This window comes from Larimichthys crocea, chromosome XII (assembly GCF_000972845.2).
Source record: "Larimichthys crocea isolate SSNF chromosome XII, L_crocea_2.0, whole genome shotgun sequence".
Classification (NCBI taxonomy): domain Eukaryota; kingdom Metazoa; phylum Chordata; class Actinopteri; family Sciaenidae; genus Larimichthys; species Larimichthys crocea.
This window is the reverse complement of record NC_040022.1, coordinates 4,415,180-4,432,548: the sequence shown is the minus strand read 5'-3', so window position 1 is coordinate 4,432,548 and position 17,369 is coordinate 4,415,180. Positions and strand designations below refer to the sequence as shown.

The 17,369-nt window shown below is 45.9% G+C and overlaps 1 protein-coding gene across 4 annotated transcripts in view; it reads left to right on the top strand.

Annotated features, from left to right (window-relative positions):
• Positions 1 to 1,240: 1,240 nt before the first annotated feature.
• Positions 1,241 to 17,369, top strand: part of hoxb3a (homeobox B3a) — a 48,996-nt gene continuing 32,867 nt past the window's right edge. For 2 of the 4 annotated variants that reach the window (XM_019257039.2, XM_019257036.2), the window contains exon 1: positions 1,241 to 1,491. The gene's annotated coding sequence lies outside the window, so the exon portion shown is untranslated. Of the gene's footprint in view, positions 1,492 to 10,358; positions 10,472 to 16,069; positions 17,292 to 17,369 lie in introns of those variants that run through there. The other 2 variants (XM_019257037.2, XM_027285261.1) reach the window with 2 other exon arrangements.

Sequence of the window (17,369 nt, the reverse complement as noted above, 5' to 3'; positions counted from 1 at the left end):
CCGTATTAATTTTCATTTTCTTTTCTTAGAGCAGGTATCGAAAAATATAGAGCAGGAGAGGGGGGAGAACGAGAAAATAGCATTCCTCTCGATGAACTTTAAACAAAAAAAGTGTGCCCCCCAAATTGGTCCGCTCGTATTGCTCGGCCCAGAGAAGATTCCCTATTACTTGTTGGTTGATTTCTCCCTGGGCCTCTTGCCACAGAGACTCCCTCTGCCCATTTATCTGTTTTCTTCCTGTTTATGAAAGGCTCCCCCAGCGCCTGAATCCGCCCTCCTATCAAACTGTACACCTAGATATGCTCAAAACGCGCGCGCACGCCGCAGTAAAGCCTCCTGCATTTTTTTTAAACATCCGCACTGTTTCATTACTGCGAAAAATCAATTCCACTGTTTTATTTTCTATTGTTTCTTTGTTAATATTAACCAACTACAGCGCCTTCCCGCTCCACAATGCGCAAAAGAAGCCACGCATATATATATATATATATATATAATAGATAAATATATATAATATATATATTCCTTCTTCTATGGTGAGCTCTATAAGGTTTAATATCCTCCACACACACGTACACAAACCCTCAGGCGCTGGACCTCTCCTCACATAACATAATATTTGTGTCCGAATGCTGTAATTTTCGCTACACACCAATTGTCTTATATTGGAGCATCTAAAGAAAGAGACCCCCCCTCTTCACACACACACAGCACGCATCCAATATTCACACACACATATGTGCCTTCACAATAACCCCTTTAAACCCCCTGAGCACTCGCAGTCCGAGTTGAAATAAATGAATTTGCGTGCGGGGTGACACCGCGCACAATCAAATCCACCGTGGAATCTTTATTCTTTTTTTTTTTTTCTTTCTCCAGCCTTCCTTTTATCAGCGAGGCCTTCTGCTGCTTCTCTGAATGGGAGCAGATTTTGCCCACAACCACCCCCCCCCCTACCCCTAACTGAAAAAAAAAAAAGTTCACCGCCATTATTTTGTGGACAGGAAAGAGGGGACGGCAACCCTCCAAAGAAAAATGCGAGAATTATAACAAGAAAAAATCATTAATCACTTGTCTTTCTTTAAACACTTCTCCTCCTTCTCCTTCTTCTCTATTGTCATCCGGCAGCCACACACAAGACCCCTTCTGCCAGCAGAGAGGGAGACAGACAGAGGAGGAGAAAAAGAAGACGTCTTGGAAGACACTTGGAAGACACCCCCCCCCTCCACCTCCTCCCCCCCCCCCCCCCCATCCCTCCCTCCCTCCCTTCCTCCCTCACGCACACACATAAAACTCATGCAACACCTCCCCTTCCCACCCATCAGCAAGCTATTTTTTACACCCCAAGTATAAGAAGAAGAAAAAAAAAGTTTTTTCTTCCTCGTTGGAAAGAAGAAAATCCTTCCAAAGAAACTCCAACAAACCAGTCAGAGAGCCCTCACGGTGCAGAAGAAGATGGCCCAGAGGTCGCTGACAGTGGTGGCGTCAAAGGTAAGAGGCCTGGGAATTTCATTTTAACTCCCTTTTTTTTCTGTCTTTACCTCTCCTGCTCTCCTGTGTCTGACGGCTCGTTGTCGTTTTTATGGTTTTATTGCCCCCTGCGCATTTGGCGAGGTCAGGCGAAGGGGGCATATGGCCGTAGGGCCTTTGATTCTTTTTTTTTTTTTTTTTTTTTTTTTTTTAGGCGCAGGGACTTTTGGAGCTGCGTGTTTGTGTTGGAAGGTGTGTGTGTGGGAGAGATGGAGAGAATGTGTGTGTGTTTGCGTTCAGAGTATACAGGCACAGATGACGGGCTTGTGTTAGATGTGGTGGTGTCACTTACGAGGCCTGTCGCTTCTTGAGCATCTGTTGTCGTTGTGCGTAAAAATGTGCGTCTTTTACGCACGGTATTTTTTTAGATGGGTGCTTATGGGGAAATAGTATATTTTTAACCATTCTTTAGAGTCAGCTGAAGGTGTATTTTAAACTTGCACATCTTGTGTGTTGTGTTTCTGGACTTCAGACCTAACGCAGTCTCCTCTGCAGGCTCGTGTTTCTGCAGGGAAATTCAGAAACGCTCGAGCTAATGTGTGACAGGATGGCCCACGTGAATAATTCCTGGTTCACCCAGAGCTTATTATGCATTTTGTCTTGGCTGTGTTTCTGCGGTTATAAAGTGTTGCTGTGTTTCAGGCCTATAGCTTTTAATGAGATACTGTTGCGTGTGTGTCTGTGTGCGTGTGTGTTTTGTCGGCCAGGTGCAAACAGGCTATGGAGACTGCAGCAGGAATATGAATAATACGGCGCTCAAATGGGGAGAGGGATGGAGAGGGGAGGAGGGAGGGGTGAAAAAGAAAAATTAAAAGAACTGGGGGGAGCTCTGGTTAATGGATACTCTCGCTGTTGCGCTCCAAAACAATTTACCTCGAAAACAAACGATCTGCGAGGCTCTCCAAATGAACTGCGAACGATCGCAGGTCGCCGTGCGCGCTCAGGCCTCCGGTATCTGCTGAGTCGAGCAGTAGCGGCCTCGGGAAAGCTCACTCACTCCTGTTTGACCCCTTCAGAAATCAATCCGCCCCGCGATTGAAAATAAAAGGGCAGCGGTTCTGGTGAAGGGGTCTCAGGCCTCTCATGGGGGGGATGCAGGCCGTGGAGTGATGCGATGCGTGGAGAAGTGAGAGAAACAAATGAGAGAAATATAAGTATTGAAGGAAAGGCAAAGAGAGTGAGAGAAAAAAATCGATGGTCATGCAGGGGCAGCGGGATGGCCAAGCTGCGGCCACAGAGGGTTCAACCAGGGGACACGTTTTTCTGACCGATGAGGTCCACTGGCTCTGAAGCCAGAGGCTGACCCGTGGTTACTCCCCCGCACACACACACCACTACTACCCCCACCACTTTTGGTCCCCCTTGACCTCGCAATGCCACTGGACCCTTCGCTCCCTCGGACATTCCCAGACCTCCGGATCCCCTCGGGCCACTTAGTCATAACAGGCCGAGTTCAGGGCACTGTAACCCGGGGGCACGGCGGCGATATCTCCGCTCCCACAACAAGATAGACAGACAGACAAGTAAGCTAGCCACCTGGGCTGGGGTCAGCCACAGGCCAGTGAGGACTCTTAGTTTAATGGTTCGACTGGCTGAAATGTGTTTTCACTGATGTTACTGTGATGTAAAATGCAATGAGTGCATCATAACTTGGTTTTCTGTCTGAGTCTGAAGCACTGATATGTTTGAGACATCCTAACAGCATGATCTGGCATGAAAGGGGCCTGTTAGACAGGATGAATGTGCAGCCTGATGTAAGACAGTATTTGGACAGACTGGGACTTTAGTGTAAACAGAGCCTGCCCCTCCTGATTGCCTTGCTGAAAAGCTGCTGAGCAGCCTTTAAACCTTCCAGCCGTGCAATGTTCAGGGGGAGAATTTTGACATGAGCATGTATATTTTGGTAAAAATCCTGGAAAATTCATGGCACTCATTTTGACAAACGGATTCACGGCAGCCAGTAAATAAAACAAACCAGAGCGCTGATAGTCTCACTGTAAAAGTGATTCAGTGAGCTGCAGCTACCATTATTTACAGACAACGGGCTGGTGGTCATTTTCCAGCCTGGCTGGTAATCTGACCTGCAGCTGGGGTGTGTGTGTGTGTTAGGGAGTGCTGATTAATCAAAGGGACAATGGCATAAGGGGGGAAATGCTCTTGGTCAGTCTGGTTTGCATTCACTGCCATTAAAGTGTAGGTTCTCACAGTACCTCTGTCATCTCTTGCACATTGTCAGACCCACTGATGGCTCCATGTTTACACTCACTTACAATGAAAGCTGCACATCTCAGTCAGTGTCCGAAGATTCCAGACTGTTTTTTTTCTACAAAAATTACCCATGAGTCATTCGAATTCATGCCAACACATATTTTCACATCACGTGCAGCGTGTGCTCTGATGATGGCATCTAAAACTCCAATCCACTTCTGAAATACATAATTCATCTCCAGACGTTGCAGCGCTGTGCTCAGGAAGCAGGATGTGCTTCAGTGTCGCTTTAAGACTCTTCCTGTGATCAGACCTGTGACTTTTTTGTCTCTTGTTAAACTTCCCTCCACATATTTCTCATGTTACAGTTATTATAACCTGATAAAGTTGCACATTTTGTTTAAGCAGTGACATCTCGGTTCATTTCTCGGTGCAGCAGTTTCACCCAGATGGGTCCGAATGTTTAAACTCTCCACATAAACACAGACTGAGTAAACCATGTCACTTTTAAAGACCCCCACCACCCACCCAACACAGATCTGCATCCTTGCCAGCTGGATGTTTTGACTTTAAATGACATATTAGTCAGTTCTTACTTGCAGTCCAGCAGCACATGAGTTGAAAGGTCAGAGGTCACAGCACCTTTGGGATCAATATGATACCACAGTGTCTGTATCCACTCCAAAATATATTGAGTATGTTTTAAACGAAAGTCTTCGTTTTGTATTTAATATACGCTCAAATCTGTGTTTTCAGCCACCTCGACAGCCAAAACATCAATGCAGCTTTGCTTAGATAGAATCAAACAGAAAATCATCTAACATATGTTTTAAATCAGCCAATACTGTATTTCATTTGGCAGTAATTAAAGAATATTTGCCAGACATCTGCTGCCAAAAATTCACAACTCAACACTCAACAATTTTCAATATTTCAACAGAAAACTCTAAAGTGTTCTTTTTTTTAGTGTTTTCATCGTCACAGCATGCTCATGCCAGTCTGTTGGAGTTATTTTAGGGTTAGGGGTAGCTATTTTTGTCTCCACATGTGCATATTTAAGTCCAGAAAGTATCCCTTTTTTTGTTCTTTCCATTTTTTCAAGCAGTACAAAAAAAACCCTGCAGCTTTTGAAAGCCATCTCCACCCACACAGCACATGGAGCCACCCTTCATCACAAACCATGACCCAAACAAAGCTGAACTTCTCATGTGGCTTTTGTGTGTTTTTCTGCTCTTTGGTTACATGAAACACTCTCTGCAAAGTGAAACAGATATTAAGAGAGCAAAGTATGATGAGATGTATGAGGGGTCAGGGCAGCATGATGGTGACACAGTACATGGCACTGAGGGTTTGCCAGCGATGCTGGATATGACGTGGCCTTTGAACGTGCGGCCGGTGTGAAGCTTCAGGGTCATTCAGGTGTACTGACTGTTGAGTGCAGCTGTAGTCCTTCAGGGGGAGATGTGAAGTGTTTGCAGTGTGTTTTCATGTGAGAAATGTTGCGTTCATGCAGGCAAATGAAGGCAGCATCAACGCCGCAGCTCTGCAGCTCTGTCGTGTGAGTGCTTGGTGAAGTTTCTCAGCATAAAACCTCGAATGGAGTAAAAATCTAATTCCTGCCCTGAGCTCATGCAGGTTCATTAAAAACACGGCTTGTTAAATTAAAAGTCCTGCTGCTCTGCTGCTGCAGAAACACCCGCTGAGCTCTTACTTAGTGAGAGCACACATTACTTTTCTGTTTCCTGCTCCTCTCGCCAGTGACTCATGTTGTTCTTTCTTTTTTCTGAGGCTTTAACACTTCCCCTGATGTGCTCCTCTCCATCTGAGAGGAGATTTGTTTGGGTAATCTCGGTGGGATTAGCAGTTAAATAACTGTGAAGTTTAAAAAAAATAAAAAAATAAAATAAATATAAAAAAGGAAGGGGGGGGGGGGGGGGGGGGGGGGGTCAGAGTGGCTTGCAGTTTGCAGAGAGGCTGCTGTCAGTGTGGTGTTTGGAGCAGCTGATGGAGCTGATGTTTCAACAGCAGCTTTACACAGGAAGCTGCAGGCTTTCATGGTTCACACACACACACACACACACACACACACACACACACACACACACACACACACACACACACACACGTGCACGTTCAAGTCCCAGGCACCAAATATTTCTCACGTGTTCGCTGGGTCATCTAGCTGGCACACACTCCACCAGCAAACACACAGTTACACCAACTTCGTAACCTCTCTCTCTCTCTCTCTCTCTCTCTCTCTTTTGGCCCGGGGAGTCTCGCGGTGGTTTGCTAATTGCCAGACAAATCGCCCGCGCGTTTTTTTTTCTTCTTCTTCTTTTTTTTTTTTTTCGCCTCGCGCTCGTTGCAGTCGTGTTGCCCGAGAAATTTATTATTCTGGAGAGCGCGAGGAGCCGAGGAGGTCACGGTGCAGGCGCGCGGGCTGCAGGAGGAGGTCGTCACGAGAGATATATGGCTGCCAGGCTTTTACTACTGCACCGGCTGTGTGTGTGTGTGTGTGTCTTTGTGAATGTGTGTGTGTGTTAGAGAGTTAGAGAGCGTGCGAGCCATTTAAAAGTAGACATGTATTAAGTATTAAAAAGAGAGAGCCAAATAATGGTTGCCAAGTTGCAACATGCGCGTACGCCGAGGCTTTTTATAGATGCGCAGGCTGCTGTGGTGGCTGCGCGTCTTCAGCTGATGAACTCATTAAAAAAAATAAAATCAGAGTTAGAAAAGTGTGAGTCTCTCACCCTGTTCTCAATCAGTCAAACACGTGACACAACTCTTTCATTAAGTATTGAAATGTATCATTTTTGTGTTGAACTCACCTCTCAACCATTTTATATCGGTTTCATCTCGAGCTGTAAACTGATCCTGATGTTTGGCTGAGCTGGAGTGAGCAGGCCTACAAAGTGATGATCCTACCGTCCTGTGTGTGTGTGTGTGTGTGTGTGTGTGTGTGTGTGTGTGTGTGTGTGTGTGTGTGTGTGTGTGTTACAGCAGCTCTCATATCCGTTAGATGCGAGTGATAAATAATTTGCGGCCTGTGTGACTAATGGCGGAGCATTAGGTTAGTGCGCGCGTATTGATACTAAAAGTATTAAACAGCCCCTCTGAACCTCTTTACCTTCATCAATACGTGACGCGCAGTCATCACGCACAACAACAACATCAACATACTGGTGGTGTCCTGAATTATGAACATTAATATCTCTCTATATATATCTATGGATTGTTTGGATTGGTGATAAGCCGCCGTGTGTCCATGCTTTCAGTGTAACATCTCATCAGCTGTTCAAGTGGCAGAGTTTGTTGATTTTAGCACGTGCTCAGCGGTGCTTTATGGCAGCACTAAAGCTCACACGTCAGTGAAGTGCGCACACATCCGGGAGCTAAAAAAAACAAAACAATAAAGTGTTAAAGATCGTTCAAAAATGTTCAGACATAAACTGATCTGAGCTCAGCTCAGCTCTCTCTCAGTGCTGAGGCTCTTTGAGTCTTTGAACAGGACTCATTGATCCTGTCAAGGCTGACAAGCAAACAGTCATTAAAACACACTGTACTTCATATTTAATGCGGCTGCACGAGGATGGCTTTCAACTATGATGGATCCGGTTTCCTTTATAATAATAGCAACAATAATAATAACACAGTAACGAGGGCGTGCATGCTTACAGACGCATTACAAAAAAACAAAACTAATATCTTATTAATTATTGATTCTTTTTTTATATTTGTGTACACACGTGACGCAGAGATATTCCGGGCTATGGTCGGGGGATGTCTCTGGTGTGATCCCGTAACAGTGGGGAAGACCTCACGTCTCGCGCGGGGAGAAGAATATATTTCAAAAAAGCGGTTGTGCGCGCGTGCTGCCGTCTCGAGACAGATTTACGAGCCGCAGGAAAAGGCGAGATGTCGGGGCTTGGTAAATCAATCTCCCTCTGTCTCTGTCTCTCTTAATGTGGCTGTCTTTTCATATGTGCTCAGATCAGACAACAACAACAGCTGTAATAATAATAATAATAATAATAATAATAATAATAATAATATCTGTCTTTTTTTCTGGTGTCTAAGCGCATCATCACGCAATACATGGCGTTTTTACTCACGCTCTTGCTCCACTTGAACAAAGAGACATTTTCAGTTTTTTTTATTCAAAGCTTTGGTGAATCATTAACGAGCACCAAGAATCTACCTGTCTTAATCCATCACGGACCAACAGACCCCCCAACATCCCGCACAGCTCCAACCTTTACTCCAATTATCGCCTTTTACTTTTATTCCGCGGCGCGTTATTAAATGTTAAAATAACAGTTTTAATAAGATGTCAGGATGTGAGAGTTTTATCAAGGGGGGGAAAGAAATAAAAACATGTAATTTTCTGTAAATACGCGGATTCTTTTAAGCGTTTTTATAGCCGTGTGTTTGGGTTATTTTCATCATTTGGAAGCTTTAAAAATGAATTTGCTGTCTCCAAGTTGCGCGTCACAAAGACATTCCTCTGTGTTTTCTGTTGTCATGGCGGGAGTCTGCCAGCATTAAAAGTCGGATTATGATGCTTCAGCTACTGCTTTACAACACCACAGTTAAAATTTCTCATCCTCTACAACCCCTCCACCCTCCTACACCCGTCATAATTCTGATATTTAGTGATGAAATGTTTTTTTTTTTTCGCATGCGTCTGTGCCAAGTTTACAGAACTGCTTTTTGTGTGTGTGTGTGTGATGTGTTGTTGTTGTCAGGCCGGCGCAGGTCTCTGCTGCTACTTATCTTAGCTGTTGTTTCACACTGTGATTGCTATAATTTATGGCCGTCATTACAGACGCCATCATCACCACCGCAAATGTTTGATTTCAATCTTGTTGTGGGTAAAAATCTGAAGGAAGCGCCGCGGAGTCAGAGGGAGACTTTAAAAGGAACAAATCTAACAAATAAAAAAAAACAAACCACAGACAATCTGTTCACTGCATGTGTTCCCTTCTTCATACTTATTTTCATGCTTTTGTCATGTTGCACATTCTTTTTTTTCTCTCAGCACCAAAGCAGCTCTGTTGCTTCTAATTACATTTGATATTAAAGATCTTTTATTTTCCTCCCACATGTTTCAGATTGGCTCAATCAAAAACAGAAAATAAAACGAGGTTAGTTTGGATGGAGATGGAGATGCTGAAGGATGGAGCAGCAGCAGCAGCAGCAGCAGCAGTGTGTCTTCAGGGCTGCTGCGGTCCATTGTTTGACCTTGAAGTGTTTCTTGTTAGCAGCTAGGTTAGCCCTGTGTTGTTGTTTTTTTTTTTCTTCTTCTTCTTCGTCTTTAGAGTCTCCATTGTTCTCCTAGAGTCAGAGCTCGGGCTGTGGAACCGGGAGAGACCGAGAGCCAAAAGGATTCCAGCGGTCTATTGTTGCTGCCCTGCGTGGCCTCGCGGCGGGGGTTTTTGTCTCTCCGTTGTTTCTTCGTCTGTCTCACACTCTCTCCTTCTTCTTCTCCTTCTTCTCGCTCTCCATCTCTTTGTCTCCCCCCGTTTCCAAACACATCTCTCAGCTCGGTTCCGCGTCCTACCTGCGCGTTCCTCTCCTCTTTAAATAAATGGCCCCTTCTCCTAAATAAATTACGCACGGTGGACTCCCCGGCAGGATAGGAAAAAAAAAACTTGTTAATGGGATAAAATGAAATATTTGATTGTGATTCTCATATTTCGATGCGTAACATGAATTTGGAATAATTAAACAAACAAACCTGGGAGTGATTTGTTTCCTCTGACACATTTGGCTCTGGTCACTGTGACTGTTAAATATTTAGTTTAGCTCCAGGACGCGTTAAAACATGACACCGGAGAGTGTGTGGCAGAAATAAACGGTGCGCGGCAGTCAGATAAAAAATATGTCACCATCGAATATTTCTAGGGAACAGATACATATAAATATAAGACGGGACAATGTGAGGAATCCCCCCTCTCTCTTGTTCTGCCGACTAACGGCGAGCTGAGGCGGAGATGACAGTGAGGAATAACGAAGAAAGAGTCTGAGGCGTGCAGTCATTTTTTAAAAAAACGAACATAGTCGGTGACAATCATCTTTTATCGCTCTCTGTGTGCATCTGTCACAGGCCTGCCCTGCTTTAGCTCACAGTTTAGAGCGCGCACACACGTGAACACACATAAGAGGTGAACAGAAGTTGTGTTTTAATGTTTTTTTGTTTGTTTGTTTGTTTTTTTTGCTTTTTTTTTCTGCATTACGCACACACACACACACACGCTCATTCCTGGATGGGTCCGGATGGGTCCCACGCACGGATAACCCGCCCCCCCAACCCCCCCCACACCCTCCTCCACCAACTCCAGCAGCCCACACCCCCCCGCCCCGTCCCAACACGTCACGTGTTTCATTAAATAATTAATGCAGAGGTTGCAGAATAGATATGTATTGGTCAGGAATATAACGGTGAGACATGGTGCCGCTCCGGTGTGTGTGTGTCTGACGTCGAAATATCCAACTGTCCTTTCAAAGAGGAAAAAAAAAGAAAAAAGAAATACAAGCCCCCCTATAGCAGCGGAGAGAAGGGGGAGAGAGAGAGAGTGAGAGAGAGAGAGGGAGAGAGAGAGAGAGAGAGGGGGGAGAAGAGGAGACACTGAGAAACGCCAACGGAGAGAGAGAGAGGAAGAGAAAAGAGAGAAGGAGGCTGCAATAAAACAAATTTGGACGGGTGTGCGTCTTGCGGGTCGTTGTGGACACCGTGAGTATTGCGGACTGCATGGGGGGAAACCACACTTCTTCTTCTTCTTCTTCTTCTTCTTCCTCATCTTCCACGCCGCTGCGCCGCCTTCGCCCTGCATCCTCTCCACAGTGAATCACAGGCTATTTTAACATCGTGGTAAATATGTTTCCCCACAAACCAAAAAAAGTACCCATCTTTACGCCGTGTTTTTTTTTTTTTACTCCTCATCGTGCATGTTTCCGTGGTGTTGTTTACACATCACCCCCCCACCCATCATCATCAGCCATTGTTTATAGGTTGGAGCGGTGCAAGCCGCGCAGCCTGCAAACCGGAGAGAGAGAGAGAGAGAGAGGAGGGGGAGAGAGAGAGAGAGGGAGAGAGAGCGTGGGAGAGAGGGAGCGGAGCAATGTTAGCCGATGGCTGTTTATATTTTAAGAAGCACTTGGATATTCTCCTCCATCTTTCTCCCATCACCTCCTGTCTGCCTCTACATCTCTCTCTATCTGCCTCTCTGTCCATCCCTCCCTCCCTCTCTCTCCCTCTCTCACTCTCTCCCCCTCATCTTTTTCTTCTTCTTCCCAGCCAGCTACTTCTCTTGATTTATAGTGAGGCAAGGTGTCAGCGTGCGGCCGGGGCTGCCATTGTGTGTTTGTGAGGGAGTGCTGTTGTTTACGGTGCTGCCCGCGATAAATCATGTGTTTCGTTCCCCTCCGCTGTGGCAAGACGGAGGTGTGTGTGTGTGTGTGTGTGTTTATGTGAGAGAGGGGGGGGGATGCCGGTCGATGGACCGGTGATACACCGGAACAGAAGAGGAAGAAGACGGAGAAGGAGGAGGAAGAGACGTCGCCACGGCCGCCCCGAGCGCTTCTCTTTCGGTTCTCCTCCTCTTTCTGTTCCGGCTCTCTTTCTCCTCCTCTATATCTGCCCTCACACACATACACACACACACACACATACACACACACACCCCCTCCGCCTTTTACACTTGATTATTACTAGGGGTGTTTTCTTTTCTCTCGCTCAGTATGACAGAGGCTGGCTGTAGCTCCGGGTCTTGAATTACTGCGGCGACCAATTAACGGGAGATTTGTTTAAATTTGGCACACCGGGCACGCCTCTGCCGCCATGAAATCTCATTTAAAAAATTTAAAAAAAGGAGACCTGCCGGCCAGGGAAAGCTCATCTGTCTAGCCAGGAGGTGTGAGTCAATCCAAGTAGCTCAGCCAAGGGGAGTCAAGAAGATCTAGACGTAGTGTTAGGCCTGGTTTTAGTAGAGTCAGGCTTTGGATTTCTGTCTCATCACCTGCTTATTGTTCTGAAAAAGCTGCACTCAGAGGAGACAGGAGGTGCTTCACTTCATACACAAACCAGACTGAACCCTGCCTTCATTTTCTAGAGCTTGTGTTTTTTTTTTCTTCTTCTTCTTCTTTCTTTATGCATTTTTTTTCTTCTTCTTCATGTGTTTTCTTTGGATGTCTGCTGGAATGGAGCAGGGCGCCATTATTCATGTCAGCACTCAGTGTCTCTGCCTTTGCTCAAAGCCTTCACCGTGAATCAGACCTTCTTCTCTTTTTTTTTCTTCTTTTAAATGTGGCGAGGGGAAAAGAGGAGGAAAAAAAATATGTATTCATATTTTCCTCCGTATTTACATCCACGCACATCAAATCTTTATTTACATAAAAAAACAAACTGAAAAAAAAGCCTCAATGGGACATTGTGAATCGGTTGTGGTGCCATTTGTAAGAGCCTGTTCCCATTGCGAGTGGCAAGTGTGGGGGGGTGGTGGTGGTGGGTGGGGATGGAGTAACGTGATTTCATCGGCTAACCTCATAACTCACTGTAGTAGTGTGTGTGTGTGTGTGTGTGTGTGTGTGTGTGTGTGTGTGTGTGGTTGTGGTGCGAAGCCAGCTTTGTAATATATGCAAAGTGCAATAAGGACAGAGGACAGTGAACGCAGCATCACATTATTTTATTATAAACGAACAGCAGAGCATTTTACAGTCGTTGTATAATAGTAATAGTGGATGGATGGATGGATGGATGGATGGATGGATGGATGGATGTGCACCCAGAATCACTTCACAATTACATTTCAAAGGCTGAGCTCTTCCTCCCTCCCTCCCTCCCTCCCTTACTCCCCCCTCTCTCTCTCCCCTCTCGGCCATCACTACCAGTGTAAACCTTAGTGTAACCAAATTAGAGCGTCTCCGCGGCTTCCCATCACATCATAATGGCAGCAGCAGCAAGAGGCAGCGCATTTCAAAATGTGTATTCCTGCTGTCCGCCGCCGTGTCAAAAACAATATCCCGCCTCATTTCTGTGGACGGAGAGAGAGAGGGAGCGGGAGAGGTAGAGAGAGAGGGGGGATGGATGACAGGATTTCCTTCCTCCTATTTTCTCATATGTATTTAAATATTTGGCTGGGTATCTCGACCTCCTGGGCTGATCTGATTCTTGTGACACAAGCGTTGAAAATACATCTCAAAAGACGCGCACTGAAGCGAAGTTCCGCGCTTGACGTAACAAAAAAAATATAAATAAAAAAAATTAGTGAAATCACAAGTTCCTGACATTAAAATAGTGTGAGGCCGTGAAAGGGACACGGCGGCAGCAACAGCAGAAGCAGAGGCGGGTTGGTTTATCTTATCTTATCCAAGGCATGTGTCCACTGTTAAGTGTGTTTTGTCTGGCAAGATAGTTCCACATCAAACCGAGCTGAAATAGTTCAAATATTTGAAACGGTGTTGAGAAATGATATCACTCCCTGTCTGACATCCATTATAGCTGCTACCGCTGCTGCAGCAGGACTACAACTCCTGTGAGGCCTCGCTGCTTTCCAGACTACAATACTTTAGAATCTAAACGTGCATGGGAAACAGAGAGATGGCGTTAATGTGTTACTACGCTGCGTCCTGAAAGCATCAGCAGCCTTTTGTGGCAGCACACACACACACAGAGGTTCAGAGGCTGGAATTAATGTTTACACCGAGGGCTGCTGTAGGACAATGGCAGCGTGATGAGCTCTGTGGCATCAGGAGGGCTCTGCTGTTGGTTGAGGCATGTTGGTGAGGCTGAAAGGGAATTATTAAAAGGAGTGAGGGGCTGTTTAAAGAGTGGTGGTGCATTTTCTGCCTTTTGATTACTGTTTGTTGCCATACATTTACGCGCGCTTTGCTTTAAAATGTAACATTTTACGCATTTTACGCGTAACGTGTGATCGTGTGTGACACACACTGATTTTATACTCACTAACAGCTCGGTGGGAATTCGTTTTTAACATTGAACTGAAGCCCCCACGGCTGAAAAATCATCGTTTTGTTGCATGTGGTCAAAGACAAGGTCGGTGCAGACCCACGCGTCTGACAGACACGCATGAAAGCGAGCAGGCACACGGACAAGACTTCACATAAGGAGCATCTTCCCACTCGGTACATGGAACTGCATGGCAGCCATATTGTCTTCTTGTCTGTTCTTTTCCCACGCAAAAAGAAAGAAAGAAAGAAAGAAAGGATTGTGAATGCGCCGAGCGAACACTCAGGAAAAATGTAGAAAAAATAGATTTAAAAAAAATAAAATATCGAAGAAAACACGAGAAATTATTTGAACTCAAGTTCATACAGACGTCGCCCAATTTTAAAATTTGCTTTTCAATGCAGAAAAAAAAAGATCAAAACCCAGCGCACAAGCGTTTCATGGAAACTTGGCTATAGTAAATTAATATATATTCATAACAAATATGTTTGTTTTTTTGTGACACACAGTATGGCTGCTTTGCAAACCTGTGCATGTTCCAAACACGCAGAAGAAAAAAAAGCTGCACAAAAAGAGGTTGTGAAATAAATCCAGTGAACGATCAGCAGTGTGGATTTCAGCAGCAGTAAAAAGTATAATCCATATCCATAAGATAAGCGGTGTGCTTATTGTTCCAATCCGCCCACAGCTGTTCGAACTAGTTCATTTAAACGTGAAGCTCTTACATCCACATAAATATAAATATATAATAATAATCGCTTGCGGATAAAAAAAAAATAATAATCCGGGTTTCGTTTCTCTCTGAATTGAAGTGAAAAGAATAATAATAATAATAAAAAAGGAATCGTGTGTGGAGACGTTTGAAGATGTGAATGGAGCTCCGAGATTCTTCGAACAGGTCGGACATAAATCAGAGGCGCGCGCGGCCTCATAAATCTGCAGCGGCTGGACGTTAACGACCGAGAGATTTAAGTGTGGTGAAAATAATGTTAACAAAACACGTTAACGCGCGTTTAAATCACGGGTAACGAGAGGAGAGCGGCGCCGTGATTTATGACAAAATAACACACGATAAAACAGCACGATACAATATTATTATTATTATTATTATTATTATTATTATTATTATTATTATTATTATTTGAACTCATAGTTTTCTTATCTCTTCTCCAGTCTCGTGCTCCATGCGCCAGGTACTTCCGGGGCTCTTCCTCGCGGGGAGATGATTACCCGTTCGGAAATAAATCAATAAGAAGCCTCGCGCTAATTTATAATCGTCTGCGCGAGGGCAGTGATTCAAAGCGCGTGAAAAATGAGCGGCTGAAACCGTATCCAGAGCCCCGCGAGCTGTGCTTCTTTTTTTTTTCTTCTTCTTCTCTTTCTTTTTCTTTTAACCGGGCCGGAGAGCAGCAACATGCACGAGAGCGATAAGAGAGACCGAGGCGGAAATGTTTCTCCACGAGGAAGGAGAGGAACAGGCGCGAGGAGCTCCCTCTTCTTCTTCTCCTTCTTCTTTTTCTTTTATCAGAGCTCTGCAAACTAAAAATAACGACTTGGCTTCGGTGTAATTGAACTTCCTCGCTTTATCTCTCCCACTCTCCTCTGTGTGTGTGTGTGTGTGTGTGTGTGTGTGTGTGTGTGTGTGTGTGTGTGTGTGTGTGTGTGTGTGTGTGTGTGGCACTGAGAGCATGTCTATACGCGTGGGTAGATAACACAAATGCAGAGAGAGAGAGAGAAGCCAAGTGCATCAGTGTGAGATGAGTTCACTGTCCAAATTGAAGCTCTAAAATCAATTAATTCATTTCATAATTTCAATTAAAGCTGCATCAAATATTCCAGAAAATATAGTGTTATTATTGATCAGTGTTGTGCCTTCTGAGGGTGTGTGTGTGTGTGTGTGTGTGTGTGTGTGTGTGTGTGTTTCTGTGTGCCAAAACAGGACAACTGCCGTGACATCCTGAAGTTTTTCACCATCCAGACTTCACGTCAGATTAGTTTAGTTTACGGCAGCGTTTGATCCTCTCTTGATTGCATAAATATGAAATATGAACATCTGTGATCGGTTCCTCGTGGCCGTGACGTGTTTTTCAGCGCACAGGCCCGTGTCTCCGCCGTGATCGGGACGCGCAGGTCAGATCACAGCGGAATGCTGTGCTCTTCCTCCCCTCTCTCGCTCCCTCTTCCTCTCCTCTGATCGCTCTCAGTTTGACTCCATGTAATAACCAACATCTGGCCCTCGGTGCGAGGCAGGACGGACAGGCAGGTCAAGCTGAACCTCGCTAACCCCCTCTGCAGCACCTCATAACCAGACTCCCCTATTGGACAGGAACAAGAACCAGAACCCCCCCTACACACACACACACATACACCTTCCTCCTCCTCCTCCTCGTCTTCCGCGACTCCCTGGGCTCTTGTGGCCGGGTCTTAGCTGTCAGTCCGTGGACCGGTTCAGGAACAGTTCACGGTGTCAATCCGGCAGAACCAGGACGAAACACCGGTGGAGAGGCAGGAAGGGAGCGAAGGAGTGGAGGATGATGATGAGGAGGAGGGATGTGAAGGGGGCAGGAGGCAGGTTATCTGTTCACTGTTCCAAAGATAATCAATGAAGCAATTCAAAAGCGCACGGAGGGAAAGTTTGAGAGACAAATGTAGAATATTCTGTGAGGTTACAGGTCAGAGAGGAGGTCAGCTTCTGGTTTAGCCTGAACCAAAACACAAGAGCCCACAGGAAGGAGAAAGAGGAAGAGGAAGACACTGAAGGGCACAGGAGGACTCTGCTCCTCTCTTTTTGGTGAACTGGGAGAGCAGTGGATAAAGAAGAAGAGGTAGAGGCAGAGGAGGGGAGCCCGGGGAATACGGCGTCACGCTCACGCAAAGGGCTTTATCTTTGGAGGCTCGCGCTGGCTGCACCGTGGGCCCTCCAAAACGTTTTAGCTCTCGTGGACGGTGTAAAGGATAGGGTTCGGGGGGGACAAGAAAAAGCGCGAGCCCTGACTGGTGTTGCTGGCCAGGCACGCAGCGGCCCCGCTATACGGGGAATTTTGCAGCACAGGCGGAGGGGGGGAGGTGGGTGAGAGCGCGCGCGCACGCGGTGTGTTTTTTAGGGTAAAGTAGCACCGCGAGCCCCAGACCGAGCAGTCCCCGCCAGCCTGTGTGCTGTAGGTAGGCTTTGATTGTTGGAGATTTATGGCGGCTCAAGATTTATGGCTTCGCCCCCAAACCGGACACGCGAACGGCTGCGTCGTGCTGTAAGAGGCGTTCTGATAGATACACCAGTGTTTTACCGGCATGCAACAGTGCCGGATAAAAGGCAGATTTAATTGTCATAAATGTTGCTTTAGTGCTATTTTAGACTCCAGTGCCAGTTAGAGGAATAAAAAAACGCCAGACCGTCTGCGCGTAATTACGCACTCGCAGTGCAAATCCGTCCAAGGTTTTCCGTGAAGGGATTGTCTTTGCTCCGGTCGTTTTGTCCGTCCGGGTCCAAATCAGACTGCATCCAAAGAGAAAGAAAAAAAACAAAACAAAACAACAACAGCAGCAGGAGGAGATCCAGGAAGAGGAGAGACACGCCGAGAGAGCGCAGGTAAGATCTGCTGGGATGCTTCTCGCTCAGTGTCCCGGTGTGTGTTCCCGAGGCGTCCCCCCCCCCCCCCCCCCCCCC